The 27,872-nt window shown below is 39.1% G+C and overlaps 1 protein-coding gene across 9 annotated transcripts in view; it reads left to right on the top strand.

Moving 5' to 3' along the window:
* The window catches only part of GHR (growth hormone receptor), a 303,364-nt gene that overhangs the window by 87,283 nt on the left and 188,209 nt on the right, over window positions 1-27,872 (top strand). For 4 of the 9 annotated variants that reach the window (XM_070056270.2, XM_008262046.5, XM_089312523.1 and 1 more), the window contains one exon: window positions 17,258-17,402. The exons of 4 other annotated variants lie outside the window; for them this stretch is intronic. The gene's annotated coding sequence lies outside the window, so the exon portion shown is untranslated. 9 annotated transcript variants of the gene reach the window in all.

Genomic DNA, 27,872 nt, shown 5'->3' on the forward strand with positions numbered 1-27,872 from the left:
AGTTCTGAGCAGCTTATTTACATTCCCCAAATTAAAAATTTTGGCTAAAAGGAAAGGCTAAAGCCATGATTTTTTTTCAGTTTGACTTTTGCTGCTATTAATTTGTAAGCAGGATTTTATGATGGGAGAGCATAGATGGGACTTTGTACAATGTCCCTGGGCCAACACAAACACCCCATTGTTCCATAGTTTTGTATTGCACATAGGAAAACATCCCTGTCATTATTCTATTACAGGGACGCAGATTACCAGATCTGTAAGAAAAGGCCACTATTTCATTGAGCCACTCTGTGTGTAAAGGGTGGTACATGTTGATTGCCAAATTTCTGTCACCACAAGGAAAAACATTCATATATCAAAATTTTTTCTTATCCATTATGTAAGAAATTTATGCATGTTAGTACATACCAAAAGAAATGTCACAGACATTTTCCATTTTTAGCAATCTGTTGAAATTCTGCCTTAATCAAAAATTTTTTTTCTACTGGAAGGGTAAAAGGGACCAAGTAAATACAGACAAATTCAGTTTTAATGGATTGATCTTCCTACCATTTTACCACTTGGCTCTTTCTGCCAACGATGTTAACTATGGTGATCAACTTATATTTAGTTGAAAAACTGATAAATTCTTTTTATCTTCAAATTGTAAACATTCTTGTTTAAATGCAAAGATAAATACTATTCTGATATTGAGAGGATAGATCAAAACACCCCAACCACCACTCTCAACTCACCCTGAAAAAGATATCAGGGTCCAGACCTCACTGTACTCTGCAGCTAAAATTTCTTCCTATTGTGGTTGCCAGTTGAGCAAGTTTTCACACTACCGAGTTTATTTCTCTTGTTTTAAGAAAGAGTCTCAAGCCTAAAGATTGTATACCTTGTGGTGAGGTAGGTGGCTATGCTTCTATCCAACAAAGGCCTTTTACTGGAGGGGGGAAAGCACTATTTTATCAGGGCCTATAATTTTCCAGGCATTATGCAAGATAATAGAAGAGGCAAACATGTGATCTTGCTTGGGAAGTCTCATATCTGTTTCCCTTTGGGGACTCAGGAATGAGAAGGCAGAGCTTTTCAGATGAAAAACAAGATGACCAATGAGGAGTGTGTGGCAATAGTCCCTAAAATAAACGACATAAATCCACTCTTATTTATGTTGTAACAAAACCTTTTCACAGATTAGTGTTTTTCAACACAATACTAGTTGTTTGGGAAGCGAATGAAGTGGAACAACCTAGTGGAGTTTCATTGCAGTGAGATTCGTTGTATGGTCCAGCTATGGAATTAGGAACATTTCTAAAAATGTTGCATTTCACAGTCTGATAAATACAAGTAAGTCATATAATCAATTTTTATTTCAATATAAATACTCCTTTACTTGTTCAAATCCTGACCATCTCATTATCTCACACATTGAAGATGCAAGTTTCCTTGGCTCGTTTCCCACTGCTGTACAGCTGCATGTATGTCCGAGTCCTGAAGTTGAATCTGTTGGTTAGTTCTGAGCACAACAGCCTGCATGAGAGGGGATGCTAGCCACCATGCATAACTGAAGCTCGCAGTCACAGACAGGCATGGCTCTTAGGTGGGTCATTTGGTCTGCTTGGATTAGGCTCCAGGAACCTTCGCATGTACAGTGGAAATTTTCTGTTTGTCTAAAGCATGTTTATGAAGCATGTTGACTCTCGTCATCATTTGTAACACTAAAATGCACAATCTATGGTCATCAGCATTCCATGATTCTCTGTCATTCTTCCATGTCTCCTACACTGGCCACTCTTGTTCACCTGAAGTAAGTGAAATGTAGAATTGGCACCAAAGACAAAAAGAGTGAACTTGTTATGAAATGGGATTAGGAAGTGAAAGGGAGTTGTATGTGAGAACTAAATATGAATTTCAAAATTCCTTATACCAAAATAAAATTATTTTAATTATATTTTTGAAATACTTTCATAGAGGCAAATCACTTGTTTTTGCTTTTGCAAAACTTTATTTTTTCCAATTTTTTTGATATATAATTAGCAAATAAAAATTGTACATATTTATGCTATACAATGTGATGAGGTGACATATGTGTACCTTGTGTGATGATTGCTAGTCAAATTATTAACACATGCTTCATCACATAGTTACCATTTGTGTGTGTGTGTGTGTGTGTGTGTCTGTGCATGCTGCTCGTGTGAGTTATATCACTTTTGAGCACTGGCTACAACATAATTAAAATTCTCATGGAAAAAGAAAAATTATCTTAGTATCTCCTCAGTTTTAGAAACATTAAACCTCAATGTCTAATCCTCATGAAGAAGACCCTGATGGTCAAATATTGATGAATGAATGGGGCACTTTCATATCAAATTGTTGTCATGGAATAAAATATCCGCACCGCCTTATGTAATAATTCATGTTGCCAGTTCTGTTTAAGGAGCAAAATGAGCCCTGATTGTAACTCAGAGTGGCTGCTGTAGGACTCTTATCCCATCTACTGATTACTTTGCTGTTTTGCTGTGAAATGGGGACCACATCAAGATACAAACAATAGAGGCTTTATCCTTTCAAAGGAAAAATATACCAGGACTTTTACAAATTCCTAGATATTGATGTGATTGGGGCTGTGGCAATGACTACTACTGCAGAATCCCTGACACTCAAGGTGTGCCAGTTTTGCACAAAGTTCCTATGTTCAGAGATAAATTATTGGCACCAACTAAGGCACCTATTCTCTTTGATTTCCACCCCCAACACACAACTTTCTGAGAAGAAGAGCTAAAAAGAATTTTTATAGATAAGCAGGTGGAGTTGCTCTGCTCAACTCTTTGGAAAATTTTTGTGAAGAATATTACTGTATGACATGCAGCATTAATATATCAGTGAAATGTTCTTGCAAACATCATCACATTATAAATGGATGCCTTTTTGAAGAAAACGTTATTTCTTAAAAGCAATTTTACTTTTTAAGTCACTGATTCTGGTTTCTAAGGAGTTCACATCAGGGGCTTCTCAATGGTTACCATACATGAGTAGGAAAAATGAAAACTACTTACGGCTTTTCTCAAGATAGCCTCTGTGATCATTGAGACAAAGACTGTGACCCTCTGGCTCTTTTTCATGTTAAGACCTCAGATGACCACATATGGGTGAAGTTCACCCTGGATTTCTCTGTCCTTTACAGAGTTCTTGCAAAGATCTTGTTTACTATATTATTATTTTGATGTTTCTCAACCATCTGAGTCACATTGTAGTATGTGAACTGTGTTTTTGTTCTTGTTTTCGTGGGTATTTGCTAGCAGGTTTCACAATGCTTCCCCTTGAGTAAAATGAAATTCTCCTTTCATAGCTATTTGATGCAATTCATGGTGACTAAACATAACTCCCAGGTCCATCTCACTCAAGTCCTGTTGGTCTATTTGTGACTTCCAGGGGAGAGATTGAGAACCATTTGTTAATCATTGTGTCCCTAAATTAGAGGTTTTTAGTGGTGTACTTGGGCACTTAAATTAGCATGTTCTTTAGGTTAGTGAGAAAAAAAAAGGTTTTGTTTTTGTTTTTGCATTATTTAGATTCTGCTGGCATGAGAAGTCCTCTAGTAACCCTTGTGAGAGGATTCAGCAAATCCATATATGATTTGCTTCTCTTCGTGGAAGGTCCCCACTGTGGCATGTCTCTGAAACCCGTGAAGGAAGTGTACCTCATCTGGGGTCAGCATTGTGGGGTGGCAGGCTATACAGCCATTTTTGACACCAGCAGCCCATATCAGAGTACTAGTTTGAGTCCCGGCTGCTCCACTTCTGATCCAGCTCCCTGCCAATGTGCTTGGACAATCAGTGAAAGATGACCCAAGTGCTTGGACCTCTGCCACCCATATGGGAGACCCAGGTGGAATTCCAGGCTACTTGGTCCAGTCCTAGCTGTTGCAGCCATTTTATGGAGTGAACCAGCAGATGGAAGACCTCTCTCCCTGTTTTCCCCTCTCTGTGTCACTCTGCCTTTCAAATATATAAATAATTTTTTTTTTTAAAGAGAAGGAAGGAAGGGAGGGAAGAAGGAAGAAATGATTGAACAAACATACAGAGGTAGGGAGGAAAGTAGTTTCTTGAACTAAGAACTGGGATTGAGAAAACTCTACTTTTTGACTGTACACTCTAAGTCTTATGAGAGACCATTCTTTAACCATGAGGGTGAGTGAGGTGGATATAGGACTTGGGAATCATGGATTCCATGACTGCAACTAACCTGAGTAACCATTCTGGCCCTGTCCTCTTCAAGTTTGTCCACAGGGATATATGCCCTACATGTAGAAAGTCATCAGAACCTCTCTCTATATATATTAAGCTTTTTGTTTATTTTCATTGTATTTAAAAGGCAGAGAAACGGAGATAGAAAGACATCTTCTACTTTATGGTTTACTTCCCAAATGGCCACAACAGCCAGGATTGAGCCAAGCTGAAGCTAGGAGACCAGAACTCAATCTATATCTCCCATGTGGGTAGTAGGGACCCACATACTTGAGCCATCACCTGCTGCTTACCAGGATATACATCAGCAGGATACTGGTTCCCAAGTAGAGAAGCTGGAACATGAACTAGGAACTTCACACGGGCTGATGTTGTTCCTAGTGGTGACTTAGGCACTGTACCAAATACCCTGTTCTGTTTGTTTGTTTGTTTTGTATAATGCACAAAGGATAATACATAAATAGTATTGTATATGCCACTCAAATTAATCTAATAAATGTAAATATTTTCCCATATGTATTACATATCTGCTATTTGTAAAGAAACAAATTATACAGGTAAATTTTTAGTGCCCCTGTGTACCTCCTTTTTAGTGTCCCAGGTCTGTCTCTGCTCTTTGAAACCTCAGAGAAAACAACTGTCATGCATTGGTATACAGATCTATTTTATTCTTTTTTGCTTTTACTACATACATGAAAATCCCCATTATATACACAAGGCATAAGTTATTTTTAGACATTAAATGTTCATATATTTTTCTAAAAGTATAGAATGTAGTATTTTAGAAATTGCTATTTTTACTACCATTTTGCTTATTGTTATGTGTCCCTAGGTCATTTTTTAAAGCTTTCTTAAGTTCCTCAATTTATGTATTTGCTATCATATTGATTAGAACTTGAAACATTTTTGAAGATTTATTTATGTATTTATTTGAAAGAATTACAGAGAGAAAGAGATAGAGAGAGATAGAGAAAGGGAGGGGGAGGGGGAGACAGAGAGGGAGGGAGGGAGGGAGGGAGGGAGGGAGGGAGGGAGGGAGGGAGAAAGAATTTTTCATCCTTTGGTCTATTCCCCAAGTGGCTACAACAGCCAGGACTGGGCCAGTTCAAAGCCAAGAGCCAGCAACTCCATCCTAGTCTCCCTTCTGGTTGTCAGGACCCCAAGGTTTGGGCCATTCTACTACTTTCTCAGGCACATTAGCAGGAAGCTAGATTGGAAGTGGAGCAGTTGACTTGAAGCTGCTTATATGAGTTGCAGGCAGCAGCAGGTGCTGCACCACACCACCAGGCCCTGAAACACTTTTTTAACTAATAAATGATACTGAAGTAAATAACCTTATAGATTTCCCTTAGTCCACATATGATGGAGTTTTTTTTCTGCTGTGTATACCAGTGTACTTGCTGTGTACAGAGTAGTACATTTCCATTTCTAGTAGATAATGCGACATTGCCCTCCACAGTGCTCACACCAACTTCTGCTACTACCAGCCATGTATGAAAACTTCATTCCCCCAGTAAATGCCAACACTTGATTATTTTCAGATCTAATTGTTTGCTGGTTGATGAATGTGAATCACTATTTCATTGCTTTTGATTTTTATTACTCTGATCATTGATAAATGGAACATAATTTTTATAGGGCCTTAATTTCCTTAATTGTCTATTTCTATGCTTTTTCTTTTCTTCTGTGTTGTGTTTTTATCATTATTATTATTTATATATTTGAAAGGCAAAAGGAGAGGGTGGGGGGGATATCTCCCTTCACTGATTCAGTTCCTAAACAACCACAAAATGCCTGTGTTGTACATGCTGAATCTAGGAGCCAGGAACTCAATCCAGGTCTCCCATGTGATTGGCATGTACCAAACCACTTGTAGCATCACCTGCTTCCCCACAGGGAATTTTCTACATAGTAAAACCACCATTTGGGGGCAGGTGACTAGCCTAATAATTTACAATATAACAATAACCCAGGCCCTCTGATATTGGACGTGGACATTAATCACTACATCAAGCACTCACCCCCATTCTTTATTGATTTCTAGACATGTGTTTGAGTGACACTAATATACATATATATGATATTTTATTTCTTAGGCTATTAATGCTTTGTTACATTTGTTAAAACATTTGCCTCCACATCTGCTGATTTCATTTTAATTTTGTGATATTTTAATGAAGAAAATTTTTAGTTTGAGATAGTTAAATTTTGTTATTGTTCTACTTTTTATGAAATGCTTAAGAAATCACTCTTGCCTCCATGGTCATATTATATATAAATTTCTTCTTTAAATTATTTTATATAGTTTGAAAATTTTTATGTTAAGTATGTAGACAGTTAATTCATCTGGGGTTTAATTATATTTATGGTATAAAGCTTGATAAACTGGTCTCAACACCATTTACTGCATATCTAATGCTTTCTCCATTGTTTGTAATGTCTCCTTTGTTATATTCTGAGATCCCATATATGCTTTTGTTTTTGCTAAGCTTTCTTTTTTCCTTCTGTTTATCTCAACTTTCCTTTTCTAACAATGTGCCGCACTGTGTAAATATCATAGATAAAGCATTTTTATTTTCTGCATAATAATGAGAATGCTTCAGAGTTTATATTTGTTTGCTGTTATGACATATTTTGAATGACGTATTTTTTAAAAGATTTATATATTTACTTAAAAGGCCAACTGACAGAGACAGAAGGACACACACATGAAGAGAGAGGGAGCAAGAGAGACAGAAACAGAGAGAGAGAGAGAGAGCAAGAGCGAGAGAGATCAAGTATGTGAGCTGTCTTCTGCCTCCTTCCAAGGAGCATTAACAGGAAGCTGGATGGGAAGTGAAGCAGCCAGGACTAGAACTGGCACTCAGAGATGGGATGCCAGCATTGTAAGCCGTGGTTTAACTTGCTATGCCACATCTCCAATCCCAGGTATTTCTTAAGGCAGCAAAAGGTACAGCAGTTACACTCTCAGTGTTCACTCAGTGTCAGAGTATTGTCATGTACCCCCCAGGCAGGCTGTCTGGTGCTCCCTCATGCAGCATTAATGTTCCCACTTCACACCCCTTGTCTTTCTCTCACACAAAGTAGAAAATCTAGCAGTTAATGTTCTTTAAAAGATCATCTAGTATTTTCCCTAATTTGGTTGCCTCAAATTTACTTTTATGCTTTTCTGAGCAACAGGAAACATACTCCAAACTGTTTTCACAAGCAATATTTAGTTGAATTTCCTCTTGTTTTACCCACCACCATTTGTTTATTCATCTAATGTATTCTATTCCATGTTTTCTGTTTTTTTCTTCTATGGATTGTAGGTATTTGGAAATAGAGAATTGAAAAAAAATAGATACAGTTCCATAAAATCCATGTGATTGAAATTCAGTCAGAGGAAAGAGTAAAAAAGAGTAACAAAATATAATACTCATATACATGGATTTCACATGTTTTTTACAGCAAGCTAATCCTTTAATTCCATTTTTCATCAATATTTTTAGGTTCCTTCAGCTATCCAAGGTAAATTCTGGGAAGGAACATAATAAAGTGGCATAAGGGTTTTTTTTTTTTTTTCTCAGTTGTCCAAAAGGCGTTCACAGATGTGACATTTGAATGAATACTTAAAAGAAGTCTTAGCAAAAAGAGGAAAAAAAACTTGCTATTTGATGTCTAAGGACTATCGAAGAGGCTGGTGTTGTTGGAGCTCAGAGTACAATGAGCAAGAAGAGTGTGGTGGTAGATTGAGACCAAGTTAGTAGGGAGGGGAAATCAGGTAAGACTTTCATACCAGTGCACTCCAAATGAGATGGGTTGCCACAGCAGAGTTCTAAACAAAGAAGTGGCATGGTCTTTTCAGTGAGATCACTTTGAGTATTGGAAATAAGGAGTTATAAGAATAGACAAATAAGATAGCTAAAAACTATTATACTAATCCATATAAGAAATGTTTATGATTTGGATGAAGGATATAAAGATATAAATGGTGAAAAGTGATTATATTCTGGATATAATTTGAGAGGATTTTTTTTTTTATTTTTTGACAGGCAGAGTGGACAGTGAGAGAGAGAGACAGAGAGAAAGGTCTTCCTTTTTGCCGTTGGTTCACCCTCCAATGGCTGCCACGGCTGGCGCGCTGCGGCCGGCGCACCGTGCTGATCCGATGGCAGGAGCCAGGTACTTATCCTGGTCTCCCATGGGGTGCAGGGCCCAAGCACTTGGGCCATCCTCCACTGCACTCCCTGGCCACAGCAGAGAGCTGGTCTGGAAGAGGGGCAACCGGGACAGGATCTGGCGCCCTGACCAGGACTAGAACCTGGTGTGCTGGCGCCGCAGGTGGAGGATTAGCCCAGGGAGCCGCAGCACCTGCTGAGAGGATTTGTTGATGGAGTATTAGTTACAGGATGTGAGTGAAAGGATGCAGATAAGGCTGAATATCTGAAAGGATGAAGTTAATGCTTACTGAAATGGCCAAGACTATGGAACTGGCAGGTTAGGTAGTAAAATCAGAACTTTGATTATTGACTTGTAAGTTTGAGATGCCTGTCAACATCCAAGGAAATTATTTTGGATATGTGAGCCTGTAGTTCAGGAAGATATCTACATGGAAGTTTTGATTTAGACAACAACATCATATATTTTATATTGATGTCATAATACTGAATGAGATCATCCAAGCAGTAAGTGAGAGAGAAGAGAAGTGGAAAATTTGAAAGAGTATTTCAATAGTAAGTGGTTGGAGAAAAAAAAGGACACAATCAAGTAATAGAATGAAGTGACCAATGAGGTGGGAGAATCTATGGAGATAGGTGTATAAGATACAAAATTAAGATAGTATTTCAGAGAGGGGGGAAGTAATTTACTGTAGCAAATGTTGTTGATAGGTTAAGTATTAACCACTAGATTTATTGGAAATCATTGTTGACCAAGGTAAAAGTTGCTTCACCAGGGTGGGGTGGTGGGAGTTAAAAGGTAATTTTGTTGGTTTAAGAAAATAAGCAAAGAAGAATTGGATACAGAAATATAAAACAATTTCTTTGAAAACTTTTGATTAGAGGAAAGCTTAAAAGTGGGTCAACAATTTAAGAGGCAACACTGGAATACTTGGGGTGTTTTTTTTAATGAGAGAATTTTGATATTAATTTTGTCTTCTTACAAAAATGAGTCCTTTAGTCATTATTTTAATGTCTTAAGTAAACTTAGTTTTGGGGCATGTGTGTGTGAACACACACATGCACACACACACATACACACAGTCTTTGATGATAGTTTAGTTGGGTATTGAATTCTGAGTTGATGGTTGTTGTTCTAACACTGTAAATGTTTTCATTTGCATTGTTCCATTTTTTGTTATTGAAGAAAAATCTTATAGCATACCTTCCATTGGTCTTCCTTAATAGGTAATCTGCCTCTTATTTATAGTACTTAAATTTTTTTCTGAATCTTAATGCCCTATATTTACTTTTTATTTATATCCTTCAGTGATTATTTTAGGATTTTAATTTGAAAAATGAATCCATTATTTAATTTTGTAAAATAACTATTGTAACCTTTTCTAAAACTGCTTATTTGTGGCTGAATTAAATCTTCTCCTGGAACTCCCATCATATGTATATTAGGACTTCACAATCTTCCCCTCGTGACTCATGTTTGATTTTTCAAATGTTTCAATACTGCTATCTTAATTTTTAAAGATAAACCTATTATTGCAGTGTTTGGCAGAAAGAAAGAAGTTCAAAGTATATACTTACCATGCCACGTTGGCCAGCAGTTCTGGCAATGGCTATTTTTACCTTATCAGTTAGTTGGTCTCAACATCAAGTAAAAGATAAAAGCCTGAAGGTAATCTAGAATAAGGCTGGCAAAATCAAACTGATTAAAATATACTCTTCTTTCTGCTATATCCTTCTCTCTAGATAGTAATGAGGACCTGCTTCTTAAAAAGGCATGTGTAAAAGAGCAAGAAGGAAAAAGATAAGAATTACAGCAAAAACTTAGAGGAAATAACTAGGTTATTCATGATAAATATTTCAAGAATATTCAGCCCAATTTTCAAATAAATGTAAATTAAAACAATGGCAGATCATTTTTATCCCTTCAGTTGGCAATAATGGAAGGAAAAGAAAATCTTTGCTAAGAATTGTAAGACTGTTCTTGATGTTCTGTGCAGGTCTGGTCTTAGTCTAAATTAGAACAATTTGAAAGAAATTGCCTGATAATCTATAAAATATCTCATAGATGTTCTACACCTTGATGCATCAACATTATTTCTGAGAATCAACCATTACATAGTAAATGTAAATACAGCTCAAATGTCATCACCCTCTACAGATCTTTATTTTTTTTTAACTTTTATTTAATGAATATAAATTTCCAAAGTACAGCTTATGGATTACAATGGCTTCCCCCCCATAACGTCCCTCCCACCCGCAACCCTCCCCTTTCCCACTCCCTCTCCCCTTCCATTCACATCAAGATTCATTTTTTATTCTCTTTATATACAGAAGATCAGTTTAGCATACATTAAGTAAAGGTTTCAACAGTTTGCTCCCACACAGAAATATAAAGTGAAAAATACTGTTTGAGTACTAGTTATAGCATTAAATCACAATGTACAGCACACTAAGGACAGAGATCCTACATGAGGAGTAAGTGCACAGTGACTCCTGTTGTTGACTTAACAAATTGACACTCTTGTTTATGGCATCAGTAATCACCCTAGGCTCTTGTCATGAGCTGCCAAGGCTATGGAAACCCCCTGAGTTCACCGACTCTGATCATATTTAGACAAGGCCATGGTCAAAGTGGAAGTTTTCTCCTCCCTTCAGAGAAAGGTACCTCCTTCTTTGATGACCCGTTCTTTCCACTGGGATCTCACTCGTGGAGATCTTCTTTCATTTAGGTTCCCCCCCCCACCCAGAGTGTCTTTGCTTTCCATGCCTGAAATACTCTCATGGGCTTTTCAGCCGGATCTGCATGCCTTAAGGGCTAATTCTGAGGCTAGAGTGCTATTTAGGACATCTGCCATTCTATGGGCCTGCTGTGTGTCTCACTTCCCATGTTGGATCATTCTCTCTCTTTTTTATTCTATCAGCTAGTATTTGCAGACACTATTCTTGTTTATATGATCCCTTTGGTTCTTAGTCCTATCATTATGATCAATTGTGAACAGAAATTGATCACTGGGACTAGTGAGATGGCATTGGTACATGCCACTTTTGATGGGATTGAATTGGAATCCCCTGGTATGTTTCTAACTCTACCGTTTGAGGTAAGTCAGCTTGAGCATGTCCCGAATTGCACATCTCTTCCCTCTCTTATTCCCACTTTTATATTTAACAGTGATCACTTTTCAGTTAAGTTTCAGCACTTAAGAAGAATTGTGTATTGATTATAGTATTCAACCAAAAGTATTAAGTAGAACAAACAAAAAAAAATACTAAGAGGGATAACATATTAAGTTGCTCATCAACAGTCAGGGTGAGGGCTGATCAAGTCACCATTTCTCATAGTGTTCATTTCACTTGAACAGGTTTCCTTTTTGTTGCTTAGTTAGTTGTCACCTATCAGGGAGAACCTATGGTATTTGTCCCTTTGGGATTGGCTTATTTCGCTCAGCATAATGTTTTCCAAATTCCTAACAGGGCTTTATTGTAACGTTATGTATAATATTGAAAAATGAGAAACAGTCTATAAAAGTGATCTACAAAATTTTTGACTGCCATATTATAGTAAGAAAAAACTGGATTGACATAGTTACCTAACAGGTACACATGCATCAAAAAGGTTTATCTAAAGAAACTATTCATTCCTTTCCATTCATTTAAACAAGCCCGCAAGCAAAACTGAGCTTGACCCACTAAATTGATCCTATATCCTAAGAACAGGTTAATACAGCCATAAAACTTATGTTCACAGTTCTTAATTTTTTTTCGTTTTGGGTTGGAGGAGATGAGTAATTCTCCTTCAGTCAGCAAGGAAGACAATGTTTCCAGAATATTCCATATAATGGGGCTTGGCTATAATGGTATTAAATCTCTGCTATTATGCCCAACCACTCTCATACATCTCTGAATACATCATGGCTCAAGGTCGACTTCCTCTGGCAATATTCCAAGCTGATAGAAACTGTTAGGATTACCCAACATATGATTTTGATTTCAAGCATTTTCTATTTGTTAAATTCAGCATGAAGACTTCATTCTCAATCTAATCAGTTAATATTAGCTAAGTCAGGTTAATTTCATTTGAATCAACAAATTGCTGAAAGGTACTTTTCCTAGAAAAGGTAGCCATATAATTGGCAGGTACTTATAATACTCTAATGTTATAAGAGAAAGAAATAAAGAAAAAAAGACAATTTTTATATGTTGTGTGTTTTCCATTTTCTTTAGGAATTTTTTCAGAAAGAAAATCCAAAATTTCTTTTTACACTATACAAGGAGTCTTCAAAGAGTTCATGTAAAATACTTAATATCTTAATAATGCATGGGTTTCAACTTATTTTTGCACCAAAATAAAGTTATTATTTAATTCAATTTTCCCATGAACTTTTTGAAGTTCAATCCTATATATATTTATCAAATTTCTACATCAACAAGCATTATGGACGGCGCCATGGCTCACTTGGTTAAGTCTCTGCCTGCAACGCCAGGTTCTAGTCCCAGTTGCTCCTCTTCCAGTCCAGCTCTCTGCTGTGGCCCGGGAAGGCAGTGGAGGATGGCCCAAGTGCTTGGGCCCCTGCACCTGATTGGGAGACCAGGAGGAAGCACCTGGCTCCTGTCTTCAGATTGGCGTAGCTCCAGCAATAGCGGCCATTTGGGGGTGAACCAACAGAAGGAAGACCTTTCTCTCTGTCTCTCTCTCTCTCACTGTCTAACTCTGCCTGTCAAATGAATTAAAAAAAAATTTAACAAGCATTATGATGCATTTATAATCAGAAGAAAATGTCAAAATTGGCTCCATGGAAAATGATCATTTTGCACATAAGTGTGATACATACCTACCCTTGAATTAGTTCATCTTCTTAATATAAACATTAATTGTCTGTGATTAGAATTCTGTTTGAAGCAGAAAGTCTCATTCGTGTTCTCCTAATACCATTTCATAGTACTACATTGCTTAGTATAAAATTGGTTTGTGGGGAGGTGGGTACAAAAACCTTGAAAGACATGGTCGAAGCTTCTTTTCCTACTTTTTACCATAACCATTATTTTTGTTTGATAAAACCCCTAATAAATTGAGGCTTGGAAAGTTGATTTGGGATAAGTTATGCAGAATGTTACCTATTTATTATCAGACTAAAATAATATTGCTATGTGACAATGGTGTTCATTTTCTGTGAGAATGATAATTCCTCAAATTATTCTTAAATTCAAACAGTTTCAAATACTTAAGGTTTCATCACCCAAGTATAATTCATAGCTGTCTTGGAAGAGGAAAAGTTATCTATTAAGAGTCATAAAATGCCATTTTAGAATGTGTCATGTGCTCAGGTTCACTTACTGTCTTTATAGGTATCAATGGTAGTTTCAGCTTATGATTTAATACAAGTCTATATGATTACTCTTTCCCATAACCTTTTTCATTAAGACTGAACAATGAGGTGAAAACAGATCTTTCTCTTTCAAGGATAAACTAGAAAGATATAAACTGGCTGGTTATAAAAACACTGGCTAGGCTGGTGCCGCGGCTTAATAGGCTAATCCTCCGCCTGCGGTGCTGGCACCCCAGGTTCTAGTCCCGGTTGGGGCGCCAGATTCTATCCCGGTTGCTCCTCTTCCAGTCCAGCTTTCTGCTGTGGCCCAGGAGTGCAGTGGAGGATGGCCCAAGTGCTTGGGCCCTGCACCTGCACGGGAGACCAGGAGAAGCACCTGGCTCCTGGCTTCGGATCAGCACAGTGTGGCAGCTGCAGCGTGCCGGCCATGGCAGCCATTGGAGGGTGAACCAGTGCTAAAAGGAAGACCTTTCTCTCTCTCTCTCTGCCTTTCTCACTGTCCACTCTGCCTGTCAAAAAAATAAAAAAATAATTAATTAATTAAAATAAAAAATAAAAAAACACTGGCTAGTGGGTCCTTTGTCCTATGTTTCACGTCTGTTTCTGTCCAATCTCATGCTTAGTCTCAGAAGTGTTCCACAAGTCCAGTTAACTTCACCCATGTGCTTGGTGATCTAGTCCATCAACATCCAAGCCATCACGAGTGACAAACGGGCAGTAGAGGAGGTGTTCATTTCCCTGAGAGATGCAAATGTCACTCCCATCCATGTCCTGCTAGCCAGGACTTAGTTGAATGACCACAGTTAGGCACAAGGTTGGCTGTGAAATGTTGTCTTTCACTGCGATCTATTACTAACTGAAACTGAAGACAGTGAGTATTGGTAGCAAATAATAAATATTAATTAGACCATATTATGGATTGTGGTATCAATCCTGTGAGCAAGGAAAGTCATTTATATGTTTTACTTAGAGAAATATCATGATGATAAGTGCTTTTTTTTTTTTTTTTTTGGCCAGGCAGAGTTAGACAGTGAGAGAGAGAGACAGAGAGAGAGAGTTATAGACAGAGAGAGAGAGAGAGAGAGAGAGAGAAAGGTCTTCCTTCCGTTGGTTCACCCCCCAAAGGGCCGCTACGGCTGGCGCACTGCACAGATCCGATAGCAGGAGCCAGGTGCTTCTCCTGGTCTCCCATGCAGGTGCAGGGCCCAAGCACTTGGGCCATCCTCCACTGCCTTCCCAGGCCACAGCAGAGCTGGACTGGAAGTGGAAGAGGAGCAACCGGGACAGAATCTGGTGCCCCAACCGGGACTAGAACCAGGGGTGCCGGCGCCATAGGCGGAGGATTAACCTAGTGAGCCACCTTCCAGTCAATAAGTGTGTTTCTAAGTGTGTGTGTGTGTGTGTGTGTGTGTGTGAGAGAGAGAGAGAGAGAGAGAGAGAAATGGATTGTAAAGAACCGAACTAGATATTAAGATGTCTTTTCTCAATCCATTTGATCCATTTGGGAAATGGACTTGGGCAATAGCAGTAGATATGACAAGAGACCCAGATGTTTTCAAAATATGCTGAAGAGGTGACATTAGAGGTGAAGTAGGACAGCAGAGATTGAGAAATTATCCAGGTAAGTTCTATGGACCCTGAATTTAGTTTTGGAAATGTGCTTTGAGACATCCAGCAGACAGGTGGTTCTACACATCTGAAATATGATTTCCAAACAAATTAACCAGCCATTCTCAGTGCATTTCTCAATACAGTCATTTTTAACTATTTAAATTAATTTTCCCCCGATGGTTTCTTATCTTAAAAGAGTTTGTATATGTAACATGTCACGGAATGGTTGATTGCATAGAAACCCAAGAACGCTGAGCCAGCAGAAGGAGTCTTGTAACCAGCCAAAGGCCCTGATAATTCTGACAGCAGTTATATAAATCATCAACAGCCTTTTGTGTTGATAGTGTGGACAGGGCTGTTAGTCACACACAGGAGTATTAGTCACACAGCCTGGCATGTATGACAGCTCAGTGATGGGGATCGTCATGATGGTTGCAGCATGTGAATAGCTACAGGAACTATGGCAAAATGCTGAGTTAGAAAACAAGCCTTCTGGTTTTTTTTTTTTTGGGGGGGGCGGGGGGTAGGATTGCTTGTATGTGTAATTCACTAAATGTTCAGTAATTTTCCCCTTGTAGTTGACTTGTGATCTTTTTCCTGGGACCTACTTTCTTTAATTACAAGATTTTTTTTTTTTATAGATGAAACCCACATTATCTAAATACTGTGCCTTTCTGCTCAGTTGAGAAAAATATCCTTAATTAGTTAGAACTTGCATATGTTGGGAGCCAATATGTGGGAGATACTAAGGGTTTCCTCGTCCACTGTTTTATACTACTGATCTTATGTTCAAATGTGGAATTAAAATTAAGGATGCTAAGAATTTTAGTGAGCACCAACATTTTAGAATTTATTCTTTCCTTTTTAAATTTTTGTTTATATAGGATGAATAAATTTTGTGTATTTTATATATACAGTTTTAATGTTACTTTCCACCCTACATTGTCTCCCACCCTCCCTTCTTCTTCCTTTCTTATTTTCTTTTAACCTTGAGATTTTATTGTTGTTTATAGCCCTTGTCTATACTCTTGAGGAACAGTGGTTTTTCTGTTCTTTCACTCAGAAAACATTCAAAGTGCGGCTACTTCAGTGAGATACCAGTAAACACAGAAGACAGTTCTGGTTTGTGTTCTTGCTCTCCTTTGAGAAGCAATGGGATTGCCTTCAGATACCCTTGTCTGTCCTCAGCCCAGCCAGAGAGGAGCCCTGGTTGAGTCTGAGCACTTAGCCCACTTCTCGGCTCATTTGGAGGCTTCAGTTGTTGCGGGGCCTCAGGAGATTCCAGGCCATGTCTGGCCTTCACTTCATCTCACAGCACCCAAAAAAGTTCTGGGCAAAGCTGGGGATTTTTTTTTTTTTTTTTGACTGTCAGAGTGGACAGTGAGAGAGACAGAGAGAAAGTCTTCCTTTGCCATTGGTTCACCCTCCAGTGGCCACCATGGCTGGCGCCCTGCGGCCAGCGCACCGCCCTGATCCAAAGGCAGGAGCCAGGTGCTTCTCCTGGTCTCCCATGGGGTGCAGGGCCCAAGCACTTGGGCCATCCTCCACTGCCTTCCCGGGCCACAGCAGAGAGCTGGCCTGGAAGAGGAGCAACCGGGACAGAATCCGGTGCCCCAACCGGGACTAGAACCCGGTGTGCCAGCGCCGCAAGGCAGAGGATTAGCCTAGTGAGCCGCGGCACTGGCCCAAAGCCAGGAATTTCTTTGATGAGGCAATAGATTGACACTATTCTTCTGGTAACCAGGTGTGGGTGTGTGTGTGTATGTGTGTGTGTGTGAGAGAGAGAGAGAGAGAGTGAGAGATTTGAAGGGATTTTGCAAAGGCTTTTATATCACAGTAGCAAGACCTAGAAATTAGAGATTAAAAAACATCAAACAGTGACCAAGAAACTTCCATTAAAATCCACCTTCAACCCTATCCTGTCTTCCAGATTTTCAGCAAATTAGTATAATGTTATCTGGTTGCATATATGGCTAAGTGAAAAGAAAATTGAAGAGTTTCTTGATACAAAGCCTGGAGGGAGCTACACGTTCAAAAATCCAACTTCTATATCAGGAACATCTGCTGGACTATTGGTCAGTATTCCTTTGTTGTTAACTTTGATTAAAAGGCTTAAATTGTGTCTTTTTTCTACTTGCTTTTGCCATTTTAAGAAGTCTCCGATATGGCTTAGGCCAGACTTTTTCCTCTCACCCTCTTCTGCCCTCTTCCAGCTTAGTTTCTTTTTGTTCTCTCTTTCCTCTATTTCTCTGCCCTTTTCCATTTGACACTAAGCAAAACTTTTCCTTGTGCTGGAGTTTATATAATATTCTCATTAGGCAAAGCCTTTGACTGCCTTCTTCCTGGTGTAGTCACCAATTTAATATAATCTGGATTTCCAAAGTTCTCTACAGGAAGAGTTAGTTGTCTGTGCACTTAAGGATCTGGTACATTTCGAGAAAGCCATTTGAGATTATAATTTGCACTCAGGAAACTTCAGGATTTTAATTCTGCTCTGTGTTTTTCATTGAAGCAGTTTACATTTAGAAAATATCTAAAAGAAGTGACAGTGACATCAAAATTGCATGTTTTCGCATCATGTTCCAGGTTTTTTAAAGTCTGAGGGATGATCAGAACTTTGAAGAAAGGGAAATAAGACTTTTTCTTTTTATGCTCCTAGTCATACCTTTTTGCTGATTGACTCTGGTTACATACTGCAGGCCTGATTAAAACCATGCCACTGTGCGTGATGTAGTGGCAAACACGACTTCTCCCTTACCGTGAAGCATTCAGATGAACTTGCAGGAGCACCTGCTCACACCCCCTGCTAATACCTTTTTAAAAACTGAATACAGGGGTCTCTTCATTCCACCAAAAATGTGTTTAAATCTTGGAGTGCTTGGTAGGGAAGGGAGACAGATGAGAAAGTCATTGACTTCTTACAGTGCCATAGTAGACACAGATCAAGTAGACATATCCATAGTAGAGATATGGAAGAAGAGAGGAGAAGCAGTTGCTGCTCTGATGATTCTGAGTTCAAGTGATCTTGAGCTGAGGTTTGGAGAAATGAGTAGCCCAGATGAAGAGGGAAGAGGACAGGAGCAGAAGGGCCAGAGGTGTACAGATCCCAGAACCTGAGAAGATTCTTCTGTGGACGGAGAAAAGTGGAGGTGTGAGGGAAATGGGAATGGAATGATAGAAAGAGGCTGGATGAGAGTTTACCGTTTGTATCAGTCAGGGGTGGGGGTGTTGAAACAGAAGGTACACATCTGCGATTTAAGAAAATCTCGGGTGTCCGTGTGGAAAACAGAATTTTGCAAGGTTCTAAGCAGTACTGTTTTAGAAAATGTAGGCCCAATGTAGGCCCATCTTGGTCCAAACATAAGGTTGGTTGTGTGTAAACTCCTTTACTGGATTATTCCAGTAAATCTTGTCCTACTTTAGTGAAGGTGGTGAGGGGAACCCTGGCCCCATTAAGGGAGGGTGGTGATTGGTCAGCAGGAGCAGGCCAGCTGAGCCAGGTTGCTTTGTGCCTGTACTTATTATGAATTTGTCCTGAATCCCTAATGGTACATGATGTTGTGTGCGATGGTGTATATGAGCCTGGAGGGGAATGAAGCTTCTTGCTTCTTTTTTTTCACATAATTAATTTTATTTACTTGAAAAGACAGATTGACAGAAAAAAAAGAGGGAGAGACAGACAAACAAAGAGATCATCTCTACTAGTTCATTCCCCCAAATGGTTGCAATGCCTGGTGTTGGGCCAGTCTGAAGCCAGGAGCCAGGAACTGCATCTGGGTCTCCCAAGTGGATTGCAGGGGCCCAAGCACTGGAGCACAGATTGGCTTAAGCCACTGCAACACAACTGGCCTGCCTCTTGGCTTCTTGAAATTCTTTGCAAGTATTCAAGGTAGCAAGAGGAAAACAATGTGGCATAGTGGAAAAGTCCATTACACTGGGACAGGAGATCTGGCTGCACTTCTAGTTTGCTGGAAATAAGCTGTGGGGTCTTAGACACATCACGTCACCTCTCTGAATTTACTTTCCTTATATGTAAAATGTGACCTTTGAACTAAAATGATATATAGCACCCCATCTAGCCCCTGGATTCTGTGATTATCATTCTGCCTTTCCACTTGACCCACTGTCCCATTATTGTCACTAACTCTGCACTTCCTTGCATTCTGATTAATAGAGAAATTAATAAGGCCATTTATCTTCAAACCAATTGTGTCTTAAGGAATCTAATTTAGTAAGCGTGGAAAATAATTTTCAAAGGAAAAAATTGTGATTCATAATCTGTTCTTGCTGATGGCAGAAGGGAAGCAGAAAGTCACTCGCACACATCTTTTCAAGTCCTCAATTCCTCTGCTTTTTTTCCTTGCTCTCCTCTGAGTCCTTCTGCCTGTCCCTGCTGCAGAAGAAGAGTGGAAATTGGATGGGGATCCTGAGTGGAGTCTGACTGAGGCCAGGGTACTGATGGGGAAGGCTGGAAGGTGGGGAGCTGAGTGCTGCTTCCTGATGAAGGGGCAGTGCAGCCCGGATGCATAAGCAGTCTTTCTGGTGAATCCTAGGCTGAGTTTTGACACAACTGTGACCCTTCTTACCTTTCTGAAATTCTCTTGCACCTATGTACACCCTCAGGTTCTGGCTGCTCAACGCTCAGCCCAAGGCCAATCTTCTAATCCCCAAATTAGCCTCTGTTCTCTTTTTTCTAAACTAACTGCTCCTAGAGATCCAAAAACTACAGGTAAATGAAGACTTGGCTATTCCTGGGAGGAGGTAAGGACTTCTAGGGGCTCTGATCTATGTTTTTACTCACTGACAATCCTCCAACTCCCCCTCCACACACACTCATACGTGTAACACATGTCTGCTCACTCTCACTTTGATGGTCAGAGCATAGTGGAGATAATAATAAGTAAATGTATCTTGTTCTGAGGACTTGTACAACCAGCCACATAGGAATTAAGAGCTCATCTATTCCGCTAACATCTTGGAGACTTTGACACAGTGGTAGGTTATTGTAGAGGTTTAAAAACCAACGTAGGTATAGAATAATGAAATTAAATCTCAGGGGAGTATAGACAGCTTCTGGAGGTGAGTATGTTTCAAAGTGATTTGGAAGGGTAGGTGGATTTCTCGTTTGGTAGCAGGCTTGACAGTAAAGTGAGATAAGTGATAAGGGAGATGGCTGCATGTCTAGAGAAGAGCATAGGCAGTGGACTAGGGTTGGAGAAGGAGACACTATATTCCAGAGCCTCATCTGTTATGGTGACAAGTTAAATGAGAGAGGAGATGGAGTAACCAGGTATCTGGCTCAGGTAAATGGGTGAGCCTGATTTCGATAAGCAGGATGGGAAATAGATTAGAAGAATGCACTTGTTCACTGGGGAGGAACTGGAGGAAGATAGGAGAGCTATGCTGAGTCCCTTTTGGGTAGAAGTCATTTGAGCATCCAGGTACATTATTTTCTGTGTCTGAACCATCTACCTTTTGGATCTTCAGCATTTAAATGATGCTGTGTGTAAATAACTCTCTGGGGATTCCTCATAGCTTTTCTTCCTCATTTGAAAGTGAAATGTTAACTGGTAATATGACCACAAGTGGATGGAAAAAGAAAAATTCATTTAAAATCTTTTCAAATTGAGGGAAATACGATTGTTTTATCATTGTTCTATGAGATGTGAAATAACAGATTTCATTCAGACTGATTGTAAGTAACTGTTCCTTTGACTTCCTGGTAGGTGGAATCAATAGTAGATCAGCATTTGGCTCAGCCTCCTGGTTCTGATCCTCCTCCAGCCAATTTGTTTAGAAGAATCCTGGCCAGGTCATTGAATTACAGTTTCCTGAGTTAAACTGTGGTGGTCCCATAGGAGAGTAAACATAGGCCTCCTGGAAATTGGACATTTAGTTCAGGAGGATTGCAAACAAGCTTTATGGAGCCAAGATTTACAAGGACATGCTACAAAGATAGACTGGCCATAAACACATGCTCTCCTTTTTCCTTATCTTTGCCTACCTTTATCTATTATGGATTTCAACGTTGGTTTTGATTTGCCTTGCCATTGGCACTTTGCTGCTTTTGTGATTTCCTTGGTTGACCTAAGGTGTATGTGAAAACCAAGGCCAGAAAACTGATGGAGACGGGATCATCCAGGTATTAGTTTCCATGGGATAATCTCATAGATTTATACCTGCAAGAAGAAAATTGTATCATTTGACATAGATACAATAGATATATAGATACATAGATAGAGGTGATCAAACTTTTTTAGGGGCCTGATTTATACTAGCCATACTCAAGTGATGGACCAATACTCCAGAATGCCTATACATTAGTTTATTCTCCATATTTCTAGTCTCTAGAAAGAGATCAGACTCAGAAAACAAGATAAGAATTAGAAGGTCATCTGACAGTTATCACGTTAGAATAGAAGAGCCTCATCAAGCTATGAGAGATTATTGTAACTGTCTCTGTATTGGGACATTCTTATTGGCCAGTTAAGTAGTGCCCTTACCCCAGGTAGTTGGAGAAGAAAAAAGCCATAAATTAGTTACTAATTATTCCAGCAAGATATCAATTATCATTGATTGTACTAGATTATTTCTAAAGTCCCTTCTGTGTCCAAATTTCTATGCACTGCCAAAAAGCTCGTCTCCATATGGACAAATTTCACTGCTGATTGGATTATTATCTTCTGACTGATATTTAGGAACTCAACTTTGAGCTCTGTACTGGACTCTTAGAGTCTATATTCATGTTCTCTTGCATCCTCAACAACATATCACAAGTTTAGTGGTCTGAAACAACATTATTTATTATTTCACAGTCCAGTAGGGGAGAAGTCCGGGGAAAGCCTGCCTCTACTTGGTTCTCTGCTTAGTGTTCACAAGGCTGAAATTAACGTGTCAATAGGGCTGCATGCCCTTCATGAGGGTTTGGGGATTAATTCACTTCCAAGTCCTTAGAGTTATTGGCTAAGCTCAGTTTCTTGTCATTGTGGCATTGTGTTCCCCGTTTCCTTGCTGGCTGGCAGCCAGGAACCAGTGTCTGTTCAGAGTGACTGCCTACATTGTACCCATGCTTTCTTTGTGGTACCCTCCAGCCATGGCAGATCATGTGCCTCTCAAGTTTCTAATCCCTTTGACTTCCACTTCTATCTCATCTCATTGACTGAGGTCCTCTTCTGTTATTACAGGCTCATGTGATCACATTGCTCACACAGGTAATCCGGGTTAGTCTCCCTATTTAAAAATCGATTTGTGGGGCCGATGCTGTGACTCACTTGGTTAATCCTCCACCTGCGGCGCCAGCATCCCACATGGGTGCTGGTTCTAGTCCTGTTGCTCCTCTTCCAGTCCAGCTCTCTGCTGTGGCACTAGAGGGCAGTGGAGGATGGCCCAGGTGCTTGGGCCCCTGCAAGCACATGGGAGACCAGGAAGAAGCACCTGGCTCCTGGCTTCGGACTGGTGTAGTTTAGACCGTGGCCACCATTTGGGGGGTGAACCAACAGAAGGAAGACCTTTCTCTCTGTCTCTCTCTCTCACTGTCTGTAACTCTACCTATCAAATAAAAAAAAATCGATTTGTTTAGTCATCATAATTACATATGCAAAGTATCTTCACTAGGGTACCTAAACTAGTGTTTGATTGAGTAACCAGGAATAGTAATCTTGGGAGGACCTCTTTAGCATTTTGCCTGCCTGGGCTTATCGGCAACACTTTGAAACCATGTAATTGCTTGAATGATGGTATCTGTGGCTGGCTGATTTCGTATGTGTTTTTATTATGATTTTTCATAGGATACTATTTTTGAATCATATTTCAGTATTTCAACCACATGATATAGATATGTCTCTGTTGCAAAATGTTTATTTATTGGTGACTAAATGGGAGAGATTGACATTTCCTGTCTCTGCCTCTACTTAACTGAGAAAGACTATTGAGAGCAATTGTGCTGTATTGTCACAAACTTTCAAATCATAGCAGGGGCAAGTGTTTGGCCTGGCAGTTAAGACACTGATTGGTATGCCCATATCCTCTGTCAGAATGCCTGGATTTCAGTCCCAACTCTGGCTTTTGACTTCAGTTTCCTGTGAATGCAGATGCTGGGAGGCAGCATTGATGGCTTCAATGATTGTGTTTCTGCCCTCATCTGGGAGGCTTGCATTAAGTTTCTTATATACTTAATATAAGTATACTTATATATATATAACTATAAATAAATATATATAATATATAAATATATAATACATATGTATATTATATATTATAAATTATAAGTATAATATATATAAGTATATATAAGTATAAATAAATATATAATAGATATAAATACAATAATATATAATATGTATTTATATAATAATATATTATATTTATATATAATATATTATATAAATATATAATATTAATATACTTAATACTCCTACATTCAGCCTGGCCCAGCCCCGACTGTTAAAGGCATTTGGGAAATGATCTAGGGGATAGCAATTCTGTCTCTGTCTCTGTCTCCCTCCTTGTCACTGACTTTGTCTTTCCTTGTCTCTGACTCTCAAATACATAAATGAATTTTTATAAAAAATCATATCACATCATGTTTATACCAGGTAAAGGATTCTTAATCGTGGCTGCACTTTAGAATCACATAAGCAAAAAATTTACAGTATAAAGACCCATACAGCACCCCAGATTCTGATTTGTCTATGGTAAAGCCAGGAAAATTTTTTTTTTTAAGTTCACTAGGTGATTCTAATATGCAGCTAAGCCTAAGAACTACTGATATACTTTAGACATTCTACTGTGGAGATAAAGAAGCTGAGGTCTAGAATGAAAAATGACTCATAACTAGCAACAGATATGATGGTAAAATTCAAAGTTCTGTGCTACAAGCAAAAAGTATGGGGATTAATTGTATTTAAAATTCAGTGCTTTGTAATTTTATACAAAATAAGCACTGTGAAGATCTCGAACACTCTGCTTCTTACTTCAGCAAGACTCTTTTTAGGACTAGGAAATCATCAAGCCTTACCAATCACTGTTCAAATGTCTCTTCTCAGCAGTTTGGCCTATGACATGAGTGATAATAAACAGGTATATTCTCACTACCAGAGCTGCCAGTTCCTAAACAGTAAGTCATTAGCTACATGCTGCTTTTTTTTTTTTTTTTTTTTTGGACAGGCAGAGTGGACAGTGAGAGAGAGAGAGAGAGAGAGAGGGAGAAAGGCAGGGAGAAAGGTCTTCCTTTTTCCGTTGGTTCACCCCCCAATGGCAGCTGCGGCCGGCATACTGTGCTGATCCGAAACCAGGAGCCAGGTGCTTCACCTGGTTTCCCATGTGGGTGCAGGGCCCAAGGACTTGGGCCATCCTCACTGCACTCCTGGGCCACAACAGAGAGCTGGACTGGAAGAGGAGCAACTGGGACAGAATCTGGCGCCCTGACTGGGACTAGAACCCGGTGTGCCAGCGCCACAGGCAGAGGATTAGCCTAGTGAGCCGCGGCACCGGCCTACATGTTGCTTTTGAACACTGGCAATAAAGCTAATCCCAAACAAAATGTTCTGTGGTGTATGCACCAGATTCAAGGTATCAGTATGAAAACAAAGAGTTTAAAATTATCATTAACACTTTTTATATTGACTACATGATGAAAGACATTATATATTGAGTTAAGTAAGGTATATTATTAAATTTAATTTTATCCATTTCTTTACTTTTTTTAATGTGATTGATATAAAATTTAAAAACTCATGTATATGGCTGGCATTTGTGGCTCAAATTATATTTTTGTTAGATAGCCCTATTCTACAGAACATTTTCTACTGAAACTAGTAACAGTCATTGGTCCAAGACTAAACTATTACACTTTCCTGTGATCCTGAAGAGTGAGTGGTATATTGTAAACTTCTTGGAGATGAGACATGACATTGATCTGCCCTGTGTATGGCATCTATCTGACAGTCAGTCTAGCCGAATAGACGTCTTTCTATTTTTATGTATAGGCTTAACGGAGGCAGGGTAAGACTCCTGTGTCATGGGAGAGAGTAGACTGCATAGCTCTTAAGTAATGCACTGGAAAGTGGACCAGGTGCTCTTGGAGGCTCAGAGACATAGAGAGGGATATAGTGCAGCTCTCGAAGAAACTGCCATGTCAGCATTCATGCATTACCACTGCCCTTCATAGGCCCTAAGAACGGGAGATGTGATAAGGTGTCTGTCTCCCTCTATAACTGAAATCCAAATTTTCCTTTCTATTTTCCTTACTCTTTGAAGTTTTTCATCATTTACCAGTACCCTAATCATGTTTTACCATTTAGGAAACATGACGACCAAAAGCTGGCCTTGGAGACATCGAAGTACAGTTCCAAACCTTAATCAGAAATATCCTATCTTTGTGAGCTTGAGAAGTCTGCTTAACCTTGTGAAGCTCCTCTAATCCTCCATTTTCTCATTTGTGACATGAAGCTTTCCCTGGTAGGGTGTATGTGAAATTTGAATGAAAGAATAACGTGCCTGGAACACTTCATCATTGGGCAGATATTTTTGGTGGGCATGTACTCTGAAGCAAGTCTAAAGCTAGTTATTGTGAGTACAGCAGTAAATGAAACATAGCTATTGCCCCCTGATTTGCTCATAGCTCAAAGAAGAGAGAGACAAGAGCCTCGTAGCTCCAGGATGTGAGTAGCCCCAATGATTGACAGCTGTAATTATACTGCACAACAGGGGACTCTGCTTATCACAAAATCATGGGATGATGTTAAAGTGAGGAAATTGAGGCCCACAATGATTACATAACTGCCAGAGTCCCCAAGGAAGGCCATGGTGGACTGGTGCCAGGGCACGTCATTGCTGATGCTACTGGCAGTAGTGCTTTTCCCAGGATATTATATTACCTTACTCTTGTGTTCCACCTTGTTTACCTTAAAAAAACAACTTTATCCTGTTAGACCTAAGGAAAAGGAAAAGAGGGAAGAGTTAAAAGGAAAGAAGTGTTTCTCCCAAGTCTTGCTCCATGTGTTATCAGGGTATGCTAGTAACTCTGTCTTTGGAAATTTGAACTTCTGTTAGTTTACTCCAAAGAAGGCAGACAGACATAAATTCCTTTCAGACACAGAACATTTTAATACACTTTGACTTGTTATATTAATCACTGTGATTATTATCAAGAAAATGACTTTTTGTTTGAAGACACTGTTCTATGAGAACTTGTCTCCAATAGCTAATTTATGCCCTAAATTAGGTGAAACAAAACTTCCATCTCAGAGTTTGAAACAATTTCAACATCTTAAAATTTGCTTAAAGAACATTCTCCATGTTCTATATGATCTATCATACTGTAAACAAATTTTAAAGTGAATTTTATGTTATCTATCATAGTAATAATAAAATCAGATTCCAGAACGAGCCACTTCCAAAAGAAAAGAAAGCAGAAGACCAGCAAATTTCCTTTGTCAAATTGTTTTGGAAAAAATGACTTGGTAGGTGAAATGATATAAAGTAAGATATTAAGGAGGAACAGAAGGAACACATTTCTCATCTAAGTACCCATGCAGTTGATTTTTCTCTTTCATGTAAAAATCATACTTGTATCATGAGTCCATGAATGCACTAAGTGCATCAGGCTGAATGGGTTGGTGATCACCCACAGAGATAGTTGTGGCAACATATTGCTATGTGGGTCACATTGAACTTGACCAGAATGCGCCATACATGGAGAGAGTTTCATTCTGTACAGAACAACAATGCATGCCATCTAGGAGCAGCACCAAGCATTTAGCTACTGAAGTGCCTTTTCTTCCCTCATTTCTCTGTAAAGGAAGAGGTAGAGACCCAGGTTTTTATAACCAAGCTGCCTTCTCTGAGTGATCCCAAAAAGAGTTACAGCTTCAAGCCATACCACTTATCATTGGAAATAACCTACTCAATTTTTCAGAAAGTAAAAAAGTATTTTTCTATAAAACTGTGGTTCATGGAACAAATGAATTAAACTGAGTATCAACAGCATAGCATTTTTGTACAGAATATGAAGTAGTGATTGGGTGGTAAGGGTGGGGTAATCAGCTCCTAAAATATTTTCCATACAATTGGGCTTCCTTTTGGAAGGCAGGTAATTGCCTGTTCACCTAAGTACAAATGGGCTTCATTTCTGCCTTATTCTAGAAGGTGCACGCATTATCAATTATCAATATCATGATATTCCTTCCCCTTCCCTGGACCCTCGTGATGAAGTAGTTCATTTAGAAATAGTGTTACTGGCCTCAGAATCAGCCCTTAAGGCATGCGGACCCAGCTAAAAAGCCCATGAGAGTATTTCAGGCATGGAAAGCCAAGACACTGTGGCAAAAAAACAAAACAAAAAAAAAAAAAAAACAAAAACAAAAACAAAAAACAAAAACAAAAAAACACACACACACACACAAAAACTCCTAAATGCTAAATGAAAGATCTCTGTGAGTGAGATCCCAGTGGAAAGAATGGGCCATCAACGAAGGAGGTGCCTTTCTCTGAAGGGAGGAGATAACTTCCACTTTGACTATGACCTTGTCTAAATAAGATTGGAG

Source organism: Oryctolagus cuniculus, chromosome 14 (genome assembly GCF_051225735.1).
Source record: "Oryctolagus cuniculus isolate XC-2025 breed Fujian yellow rabbit chromosome 14, ASM5122573v1, whole genome shotgun sequence".
In the NCBI taxonomy this organism is placed as follows: Eukaryota; Metazoa; Chordata; class Mammalia; order Lagomorpha; family Leporidae; genus Oryctolagus; species Oryctolagus cuniculus.